Below are 12121 nucleotides of genomic sequence, written 5' to 3'. Positions count from 1 at the left end.
CTGGATTCCTTTTATTTCTTTTTCTTCTCTGATGGCTGTAGCTAGGATTTCCGAAACTATGTTGAATAATAGTGGTGAAAGTGGACACCCGTGTCTTGTTCATGATATTTGGGGGAATGCTTTCAGTTTTTTTGACAATGATGTATACTGCAGGCTTATCATATATGGCCTTTACCATGTTGAGGTAGGTTTCTTCTGTGGCCAGTGTTTGAAGAGTTTTAATCATAAATGGGTGCTGAATTTTGTCAAAGGCTTTTTCTGCATCTATTGAGATGATCATATGATTTTTATCTTTCAGTTTTTTAATATGGTTCACATTGATTTGCATATATTGAAGAATCCTTGTATCCCTGGAATAAACCCAACTTGATCATGGTGTATGAGCTTTTGATGTGTTGCTGAATTCTGTTTGCTAAGATTTTGTTGAGGATTTTTACATCTATGTTCATCAGTGATATTGTCCTGTAGTTTTTTTGTGTGTGTTGTCTTTTCTGGTTTTGGTATCAGGGTGATGGTGGCCTCACCTAATGAGTTTGGAAGTGTTCCTTCCTCTGTAATTTTTTGAAAGAGTTTTAGGATAGGCATTATCTCTTCTCTGAATGTTTGGTAGAATTCTCCTATGAAGCCATCTGGTCCTGGACCTTTGTTTTTTGTGAGATTTTTGATCCCAGCTTCAATTTCAGTGCTTGTAATTGGGTTGTTCTGTGATGATGGTTTCAATGTGTCTGCCCTCTGATGCCCTCTTGTAACACCTACTGTCTTACTTGGGTTTCTCTTACCTTGGACGTGGGGTATCTCTTCACGGCTGCTCCAGCAAAGCGCAGCCGCTGCTCCTTAACTTGGACGAGGGGTATCTCCTCACCGCTGCCCCTCCTGACCTTGAACATGGAATAGCTCCTCGCCTTTGACTGTGTGGATCACAATAAACTGTGGAACATTCTGAAAGAGATGGGAATACCAGACCACCTGACCTGTCGCTTGAGAAATCTGTATGCAGGTCAGGAAGCAACTGTTAGAACTGGACGTGGAACAACAGACTGGTTCCAAATAGGAAAAGGAGTATGTCAAGGCCATATATTGTCACCCTTCTTATTTAACTTCTATGCAGAGTACATCATGAGAAACGCTGGACTGGAAGAATCACAAGCTGGAATCAAGATTGCCGGGAGAAATATCAATAACCTCAGATCTGCAGATGACACCACCCTTATGGCAGAAAATGAAGAGGAGCTAAAAAGCCTCTTGATGAAAGTGAAAGAGGAGAGTAAAAAAGTTGGCTTAAAGCTCAATATTCAGAAAATTAAGATCATGGCATCTGGTCCCATCGCTTCATGGGAAATAGATGGGGAAACAGTGGAAACAGTGTCAGACTTTATTTTTTTGGGCTCCAGAATCACTGCAAACGGTGATTGCAGCCATAAAATTAAAAGACACTTACTCCTTGGAAGAAAAGTTATGACCAACCTAGATAGTATATTCAAAAGCAGAGACATTACGTTGCGAACAAAGGTCCATCTAGTCAAGGCTATAGTTTTTCCAGTGGTCATGTATGGATGTGAGAGTTGGACTGTGAAGAAAGCTGAGCACCGAAAAATTGATGCTTTTGAACTGTGGTGTTGGAGAAGACTCTTGAGAGTCCCTTGGACTGCAAGGAGATCCAGCCAATCCATTCTGAAGGAGATCAGCCCTGGGATTTCTTTGGAAGGAATGATGCTGAAGCTGAAACTCCAGTACTTTGGCCACCTCATGCAAAGAGTTGACTCATTGGAAAAGACTCTGATGCTGGGGGGAATTGGGGGCAGGAGGAGAAGGGGATGACAGAGGATGAGATGGCTGGATGGCATCACTGACTTGATGGACGCGAGTCTGAGTGAACTCCGGGAGTTGGTGATGGACAGGGAGGCCTGGTGTGCTGTGATTCATGGGGTCACAGAGAGTCGGACACAGCTGAGTGACTGAACTGAACTGAATTGGGTTGTTCATAATTTTTATTTCTTCCTGATTCAGTCTTCAAAGATTGAACTTTTCTAAGAATCTGTCCATTTCTTCCAGGTTATCCATTTTATTGCCATATAGTCATTCATAATAGTCTCTCATAATCCTTTGCATTTCTGCATTGTCTGTTGTAACATCTCTGTTTTCATTTCTAATTTTGTCGATTTGATTCTTCTGTCTTTTTTTCCTTGATGAGTCTGGGCAAAGGTTTGTCAATTTATCTTCTCAAAGAACTAGCTTTACTTTTATTAATCTTTGCTGTTTTTGTTTCATTTCTTTTTCATTTATTTCTGCTCTGATCTGTTTGATTTCCTTCTTCTAATTTCTTCCCTGGTAGCTCAGATGGTAAAGCATCTGCCTGCAATGCAGGTGACTCAGGTTTGAGCCCTGAGTTGGGAAGATCCCCTGGAGAAGGAAATGGCAACCCACTCCAGTACTATTGCCTGGAAAATCCCATGGACAGAGGAGCCTGGTAGGCTACAGTCTCTGGGGTCGCTAAGAGCCAGATATGACTGAGCGACTTCACTTTTCTTCTAGTTTGGGGGTTTTTCTGTTTATTTTCCAGTTATTTTAGGTGTAAAGGTAGGTTGTCTATTCCGATGTTTTACTTGTTTCTTGAAATGGGATTGTATTGCTATAAACTTCCCTCTTAGAACTGTTTTTCCTGCATCCCATAGGTTTTGAATTGTCGTGTTTTCATTATCATTTGTTTCTAGAAATTTTTTGATTTCCCTCATGATTTCTTCAGTAACCTGTTGGTTATTTAGAAATGTATTGTTTAATCTCCATGTATGTGTTACAGTTTTTTTTCTTGTAATTGATCTCTAGTCTCATAGCATTGTGGTCTGAAAAGATGCTTGATATGCTTTCAGTTTTCTTAAATTTACTGAGATTTGATTTTTGACTCAAGATGTGGTCTATCCTGGAGAATGTTCCATGTGCACTTGAGAAGAAAGTGTATTCTTCTGCATTTGGATGGAATGTCCTGGAGATATCAGTGAGATCCATCTCATCTAATGTATCATTTAAGACTTGTGTTTCCTTATTGATTTTCTGTTTTGATGATCTGTCCATTGGTGTGAGAGGGCTGTTAAAGTCTCCTACTCTTACTGTGTTACTGTCAGTTTCTCCTTTTATGTCTGTTAGTGTTTGTCTTAGGTACTGAGGTGCACCTATGTTGGGTACATAGCTGTTTACAATTGTTAGGTCTTCCTCTTGGATTGATCCGTTGTTCATTATGTAGTGTCCTTCCTTATCTCTTGTAATCTTCTTTAAGGTCTAATTTGTCTGATACGAGGATTGCTACTCATTGCTACTCTTTTGCTTTTCATTTGCATGGAATATATTTTCCCATCTTCTCATGTCCCTTTTAGGTCTGAAGTGGGTTTCTTGTAGACAGAATGTATACGGATTTTGTTTTTGTATCCATTCAGCCAATCTGTGTCTTTTGGTTGGGGCATTTACTCCGTTTACATTTAAAGTAATTATTGATATATATGTTCCTATTGCCATTTTCTTTGGAGAAGGAAATGGCAACCCACTCCAGGTTGTTGCCTGCAGAATCCCATGGACAGAGGAATCTGGCAAGCCACAGTCCATGAGCTCACAAAGAGTTGGACAGGACTGGACAACTAACACACATACACATTGCCATTTTCTTAATTGTTTTGGGTTTGATTTTATAAATCTTTTTCTTCTCTTGTATTTCTTGACTATATAAGTCCCTTTAACATTTGTTGTAAAGCTGGTTTGGTGGTTAACTCTTGCTTGTCTGAAAAGCTTTTGATTTCTCCCATCAATTTTGAATGGGATCCTTCCTGGGTAGAATAATCGTGGTTGTAGATTTTTCCCCTTCAGTACTTTAAATATATCTTGCCATTCCCTTCTGGCCTGCAGAGTTTCTGCTGAAAAATCAGCTGAAACCTGTGGGGTTTCCCTTGTATGTTACTTTGTTGCTTCTATTTTCTCTTTGTTTTTAATCTTTGCTAGTTTGATTAGTATGTGTCTTTGGGTGTTTCTCCTTGGGTTTATCCTGTATGGGACTCTTTGAGCCTCTTGGACTTGACTATTTCCTTTTCCATATTGGGGAAATTTTCAACTATAATCTCTTCAAAAATTTTCTCATACCCTTTCTTTTTCACGTCTTCTTGGACCCCTATAATTCGAATGTTGGTGTGTGTGATATTCTCCCAGAGGTCTCTGAGACTATCCTTAGTTCTTTTCATTCTTTTTGCTTTATTTTGCCCTTCAGAAGTTATTTTCACCAGTTTATCTTCCAGCTCACTGATTTGTTCTTCTGCTTCAGATATTCTCCTATTGATTCCTTCTAGAGTATTTTTAATTTCAGTAATTGTGATGTTTGTATGTTTTTTCTTTAATTCTTCTAGGTCTTTGTTAATTGATTCTTGCCTTTTCTCCATTCTGTTTTCAAGGTTTTCGATCATCTTTACTATCATTATTCTGAATTCTTTTTCAGGTACTTTGCCTATTCTTCATTTATTTGGACTTCTGTGTTTCTAGTTTGTTCCTTCATTTGTGCAGTATTTCTCTGCCTTTTCATTTTTTTTAAAAAAAACTAACTGTGCTTGAGGTCTCCTTTTCCCAGGCTTCAAGGTTGAATTCAAGATTCCTTTTGGATTGCCCCTCTACAGTTGGTGCAGTGGTTTGTGTAAGCTTTGTATAGGGTGATATTTATGCTGTCGTTTTTGTTTTTCTTCAAGGCTGAGTGAGTTGGTAATTCTCTCTGTGGATGATTGGGTTTGTATTTTTGTTTTGTTTGTTATTTGCATGAGGTGCCCTGATCAGGGTGCTGCTGGCAGTTGGGTGTTGCCAGGTCTTGTATTCAAGTGGTTTCCTTTGTGGGAGTTCTCACTATTTGTTACTCCCTAGGATTAGTTCTCTGGTAGTCTAGGGTCTTGGAGTCAGTGTTCCCACTCCAAAGACTCAGGACTTGATCCCTGGTCAGGAACAAAGATTCCACAAGTGGTTTGTTATGGCATTAAATGAAATTTAAACACATACCCAACAACAAGAAACCAAAGATGATAAAATGATAAAAAATAATGGATTATACACATATACATACACATCCATAAGCAAAATCAAAACATTCGAACAAAAATAAAGTACAATAGATTGACCCAGCAAACAAAGGAAACAAAAAATTATATCTACCAGTTAGGAACAAAACTAACTGAAGCACAAAGTGGAAAACGAAAGTAAAGCAAGGTGCCCACTGGAGAATAAAGCAATGAAAACAAAACTATCAAATATGTTGAGAGGAAAGAAGGACTAGGTTTGCAAAGCTAAATAGAGGTAGATAAAGATTTATATACATTAAAGATCAAGTGCAAGGAGAAAAGAACAGTAGGAAAAGCAAACAAAGGAATAAATGTAGAAAAAATAATAATAGGTTTAAAAAATTAAAGATTAAGAAAAGAAAAGAAAAAATGGTAACTCCATAGAACTTCAAAAGCCCAACGCAGAGGCAGAGTTTTATAACATCTATAAAATGTGTGATTGAAAAGAGAAAGGAAAAAAAACTCAAAAGCTTGATTAGACTTCTTAGTGCCAATAAAATTTACAAGTACACGGAGGCCCGGGGTGGGGTGGGGTGGGGGAGCAGTGGTGGGTAGGGGTGGAGGGTGGAAGGAAGAAAGAAAAGAAAAAAAATCCAAAAGAAACCATAAAACAAGTTGAAATAAAAGAATGAATGTTTCTCTTGAGTCACTGCTGTCAGATTCCTTTCCCTCACTGGGAGTCACAGTCCACCTCTCCTCCCTAGGATGCCCTCCAACACTGCGCTGGTCTCTGGACCTGCTGTGGGGGCAGCTCAGATACTAATCTGGTCCTACTCCTGTGTGTTCTTGCCTCTGTTCTTGTCCACAGCGTCAGAACTAGGGCCTTTTCTTTTGTGGGACCTCTCAATATCCTTTTGTATATTCTGTAGTCACAGAGTCTGTGTAGTTGATCCACGTGGATTTAATCTGCAGCTTGCACAGCTGGTGGGAAGGTTTTGGATCTTCTTCCTTAGCCGAACTGCCCCTGGGTTTCAATTGTGGTTTTATTTCCACCTCTGCATGTGGGTCCTCCACTGAGCTTTGCTTCTGAGGCTGCCCTGGAGTACTTGGGTCTGCCCCAGTGAGGGCCAAGTGTGGAGGTGGTGCAGCTGCTTGGGTTGCAGGGATTCTGGCAGCATCAGGTACTCAGAGGAGTTGGCAGCTAGGGAAGAAGGGAATGTAGGGCTCTAGAAGGGCACGGCAACCAGTATTAGACAATACACTCCAGTATTCTTGCCTAGAGAACCCCTCCACCACCACCCCAGCCAACAGAGAAGCCTAGCAGACCACAGTCCACAGGGTCACAAAGAGTTGGACACGACCAAAGTGATCCCACATGTATAGACTCAAGACTTTTTTTTTTTTTGCCTGTGGCAGCTCTGCCCCACTGAGGGTTCAGCGTGAAGCTGGCGCAGCTGCTTGGCTTACAGGGAACCCGGTGGCACCAAGTGTGCAGGGACACGGACTGCCTCAGCCACTGGAGTTATGGCCCTATCAGTCTTTTTCCAAGCCTCCGAAAACTGGGGATCAGAAGGCCTGTTTGGCTAGTCTTTCTCTGTAGCTCTGCCCATTCAGGTGCTTAGAGGGCTCCCTTGCCTGGGGTCCTTCTCTGTTGTTGATCACGCACATCAGGCACATAGAGGGCCCCCCCTGGCTGGGGTCCTAATCTGTAGATTTGCGTGTCAGGCACTTAAAAGGACACCCTGGGTGTGGTCCTCCTCTGTAGTACAGTGTGTCAGGCAATTAATGGGCCAGCCTCTCTTTTGTTCATCTTCTCATGGTGGACGTGGGGAGAGAGAGGCTGTGGTGATGGCTCCATCCCCTACGCCTTGTTTCCATGGCTGCCCGCCTTTCCTCCAGGGGCATTTCCCACCACATCTCCTCCCTTACATCACCTCTGTCAGTCTTTCCACAGTCAACAGCAGCCCTTGTCCTGGGTTTGCGCCACAATCCCTAAGGTCCAGCTCCCAGCTGCTCGACCCTCTAGGGGACCTGCCTCCCTATCCAGGGTATGCATGGCTGCGGCAGGGACTGTCTGTATCTCATTCCATTTTAGCTGCCGCATATCAGCTGTTTCACTTACTGCCTTAAATGTGTCTCCTCTGACTCAGACAGTTACCCTGATGTGGGGATTGGACCCTTACTTCAGTTGCCCCACCCACCGATGGGAGGTCCAGTCCTAGTAACACTCCTGTTTTTCCTTCTTGAGCTTTGCGTGATTCTGTATATTCTTATCCACTGGTCAGGTACTCCTGTTTGCTCTCAGCTGGTGTTGTGTGTGCACCTCTGTGTCTGAAGGTGTATTCCTGATGGATCCATGGAGAGATGTACTCCACATCCACCTCCTCCTCCACCATCTTATTCTCCCTGTTTGGGTTTTTTTTTTTTTTTTGACACATGTATATATGTAATTTTTTTTTGAAGTTTTTTTCTTTAAATTCTACTTATTTTTGGCTGAGCTTTCTTCATCTTCATTGCTGTGCATGGTTTTCTCTCGTTGCCACGAGCAGGGACTCCTCATTGCCATGCTTGAGCTTCACATTGTGATGGCTTTTCTTGTTAGGAAGCACAGGCTCTAGGCACTGGTGGGTTTCATTAGTTGCGATACCTGGGCTCTAGAGCATGGGCTTAGTAGTTGTGGCAGTTGGGGCTAGTTGCTTCTCATCATGTGGCATCTTCCCAGATCAGGGAGTGAACCCATGTCCCCTGCGTTGACTGGTGGATTCCCAGCCACTGGATCACCATGGAAGTCCCCTGTATGTATTTTTTAAAAAATAAAATAACTCATGAGGTCACACTAACACTTATAATTCAAATTCAGAATTAGAGAATTTTTAAATTTTCAACTCATTTCTTCTATTCTAGGAACCTACTTTATGAAGCCATAGGAAATAAGAGAATTGTAATGTATCATAATGAATCATTCATTTGCTCTATAAAGAAAATTTCAGGAGGGGAACTCAATTCTACCATCAACTTGAGAAATTCTACCATCAGTTACTGAGAAAGCTTTAAAACTATTTTGCATATACTCTCATTTCCCTCTGCTGTGTCTAGACAGCTGTTAGGGTTCAGAGCTTGTTTTCTAGTAAATTCAACTGGAAAGGTTAATGGAAACAATATTTCCTGAATTTCTGTGTGTTGAAAATAATGTATATCCTTTACCACTCTTTTTTAAGAATTCCTTCCCTTTTAAGACACCCCAGAGCATTGAGTGGAGTTCCAATCCTTTTTAAATCCACTAGTTTACTACTATATGTGTTGGGTTTTTTGGGCCTGTATTCTGTTACATGCTGGGCTCTTTCAATATATAGTTTTAGATTTCGTAAAAGAAAATATTTCCTGAATTACAGTTTTAAATATCTCCTTTGTTTCTACTGTTGGTTTTCTCTTGGGACTTTTATTATCTGCATTTTGAATCTTCTTTGCCTTTGTCTTTAATACTTACCACTTTCTAATTTTTTTACCTCTTTCTTCATTTCTTTTTAACTTAAAAATTTTTCCTTGTTCACTTATTTTTTAAAAGATATCAGCTGTTGTGCTTATTTGCCCTTATGTTCTTTTAGTTCAGTCTTTATTTCTTAAATAACTTCCTTTTATTTCTGATTCTTCCCTTAGTTGTGTTACTTGATATCTGAGTTTTTCTAATACTGATTTCTGTTATTCTTTCATATCATATTTTCTTAGCTTTTCTTTTCTTCCTGCAGGCTCTCATTATTTTCTTAAGAGTCCTTTAGGTTATTTTGAAATAGGTTACAATTTTGATCTTTGAGTTTGTTTTTCTAGGGTGCTTTCATTGTCTGTAGGGATGTTATTTTACCCTTTATTTCTCTTTCATTTTGGTAAATAATGCATAACATAAAATTTACTATTTTAACTATTTCTAAGTGTACATTTAGTATTGTTAAGTATATTTACATTGTTGTGTAACTAACTTCCAGAATTTTTTCAACTTGCAAAACTGAAGTGCTCTGCCAGTTAAACAGTAATTCCCCATTTCCCCTTCTCCTCAGACACATCACTCTGCTTTTTCTGTGAATTTGACTACTCTAGATACCTCACATAAGTGGAATCTTAACACAGTAACATCTTCTTGTTACTGACTTCTTTCACTTAGCATATGTTCTTAAGATTCCTCCTCTTCATAGCTTATATCAGAATTCCCTTCCCTTTTCAGGCTGAGTAATATTCTGTTGTATGTATATACCACGTTTTATTTATCCGTCTGTCAGCAGACATCTGACTTGCTTCTGTCTTTTGTCTTTAGTGACTAATGCTGTTTTGAACATAGGTGTGTAACTATCTCTTCAGTATCCTGCTTTTGATTCTTTTGGATATATACCCAGAAAGGGTATTGCTGTACCACATGGTAGTTCTGTTTTTAGTGTCTTAAGGAACTATGCTGTTGCCTACAGTAGTTGCACCATTTTACATTCTCATCAGCAGTGCACAAGGGTCCAAATTTGTCCATATCTTCGTCAGTACTTTTTGTTTTCTGTTTCTTTGGTAATAACCATACTAATGGGGATGAGGTAATTCATTGTGCTTTCGATTTATATACCCTAGTGGTGTTTTTGAGCATTTTTTTCATGTGCTTGATAAGACATTTGTATATCCTATTTAGAGAAATGTGTATTCAAGTCCTTTGCTCATTTTTTAATCAAGTTTTTTGTTGTTGTGGAGTTGTTCAAGTGTATATATTCTAGATGTGAAAATGTTAGTTGCTCAGTCAAGTCCAACTCTTCACAACCCTGTGGACTGTAGCCCACCAGGCTCCTCTTTCCGTGGAATTTCCCAGGCAGGAGTGATAGAATGGTAGTCATTTCCTTCTCTGGGGAATCTTCTTGACCTAGAAATCAAACCCAGGTCTCCTGCATTGCAGGCAGATTCTTGACTATCTGAGCCACCAGGAAAGCCTCCATATTCTGGATATTGACCCCTTATTAGATATATGATTTACACATATTTTTCTAACTTTTAAGGTTTCTTTTTGCTCTGTTGATCATGACCTTTGAAGGACAGAAATTTTAAATTATGTTGTAGTATAGTTTGTCTGTTTTGGCTTATGGTTTCATATATAGGAAATTCTTACCAACTCCATTGTCATGGAGCTTTTCGGTTATATTTTCCTCTTAGACTTCTATAACTTTTAAGACTTATGTTTAGATCTTTAATATATTTTGAGTTAATTTTTGTATGATGGAGGGGTCTAGCTTCATTCTTTTGCATGTGTATAACCAATGTGATATGTCAATCAGAAATCCGGTGCTTTGCTTTCTGAGAGATTTCCTGGTTCTTCTGTCCTTGTAATCTGGACCTTTTCCTTCCTTTGCTTGTATTATTTCTATGCTATTTATCTTTTATTTTCCTCTTAGCAGTTCCTTTGCAGTCTTTAGACCTGTCCCCAAAGACCCTGGATACTCGTTTTTCAGAGTTTAGACTTACTAGACTGCATTTAGTTTTCATACTCGGTTGGTATTATATTGAGCAACTTTTTTGCATTTTCTAGTGTTCTGTGGCTTACCATGCTTTTCAGTGACTAACTCTTGGCCATTTGGTGGTTTTCCTTTTTTCTGGTCCGTTAGATGTCCCATTGCTTCTCTCTCCTTCCTCCCACAGTGTTGATACAAGGCAAGTCTTTGTGATTATAGTTGGTCTGTCTTTATCTGCTTATGTTTTGGGGGTTGTGGAGGTAACCTGTTACCTGGTTTTGTTGTAAATGTTGTTTGTGAACGTTTGGTTTTGATGTTCAATTGTTGTTTTACTTTCAGTTTTTGAGAGTTTTAAAAACTATGTGCCATTGTGGCAGTTTTTCCAGAATCCTCTGCCTATTGAAAATTCTTAAAGCAGGCATTTTGTTAGAGGTACACATGGTGCATCGATAAGAATTATAAAAATCTTGTTCCTTAAAATTAAAAATTAGGTCAGAGTTTCTAATATTATTATGTGATAGAATCAGAATAAAAAATGTTTGCTACCTTTTATTAATTGACTGTATTCCAGGGAAGTTGTTTTAGGACCAAATTTTAAAAGAAGAAAGAAACTCCAGTTATTTGCACAAGGATGTTGGTTGATTTTTAAAAATCAGTGTAATGTGTTATATAATTTATATTTCATTATATTGACTAAATTTAGCACATTTTGACAAATACATACAGTTGCACAGTCATTATCATAGTCATGAGTTTTGTCATCCTCAGAAGTTATCTGATTTACCTTTTTCAGCTAATCCTTTTTCCTCCCTTCCTGACCCCTCTCAACCACTGATCTGTTTTTGTCACTGTACTTTTACTTTTTCAGAATTTTATATAATGAGATGACGTATAATCTTTTGTGTCCAACTCTTTTCCCTTAAGTGATTATTCATGTTTCTGTACTATTGTGTTTACTGAATGATTACCATGTCAAACCCTGAATGCTGCATCAGGACCTTTGAGAGCAAAGTAGCCTATAAATGAACGGGTTCAGAAATAGCTGTAACCTTCTGTAGACATATCCCTGCGCTCAGCCCTCACAGTCTGGTTGGGCAAATGTGTTTATACATGTGGTTTTAACAAATGTAATCTCACACAGCCCTTGAGAAATAGAGAAGGGAATAATTTTATTCATAAAATCTCTGTAATAGAAATATGAGCAACTTTAAATCTCCAGACAGAATCTTATATGGAATCCTGACATATGAAACATAGAAATTATATTTAATTACTTTCAACATCAAGTGTTACCTTTTTCCAATTTACTCCTTTTTAATCTTAAATATTATCTCCTTTGTTTTTTTGTCTCCTTCCTCAACTTCCTAGTGAAGTTGAGACTTTTCATTTTTTGGGTATATTTCTTTGGGGATTTTGTTTTTCTTGGAGGCTCATTTTTAAGAGTTCTGTATGTGTTGAAACTCCTCTTTTCAAAGTAGTTGATATTTTCCTTTGTTTGTATGCTTTAATGCTTCTATCTTTATGTAGAAAAAAAAGTTTGTGGACTCTTGGTCTTTTTATCAGCTCTCTTACTGCTTTTAAACTTAAAACTACTTCTCTATCCAAATATCAGATACTGTTCTATATTTTGTTTCA

The 12121-nt window shown here is 38.9% G+C and overlaps 1 protein-coding gene across 4 annotated transcripts in view; it reads left to right on the top strand.

The window, feature by feature from the left end:
* Nucleotides 1-12121, top strand: part of TRIM37 (tripartite motif containing 37) — a 141258-nt gene that overhangs the window by 40874 nt on the left and 88263 nt on the right. The window lies entirely within an intron of this gene.

The sequence above is a fragment of the Capricornis sumatraensis genome, chromosome 8 (genome assembly GCF_032405125.1).
Source record: "Capricornis sumatraensis isolate serow.1 chromosome 8, serow.2, whole genome shotgun sequence".
Lineage (NCBI taxonomy): Eukaryota > Metazoa > Chordata > Mammalia > Artiodactyla > Bovidae > Capricornis > Capricornis sumatraensis.
Note: the sequence above shows the minus strand (reverse complement) of the source record. Positions and strands in the feature narration are given on the sequence as shown.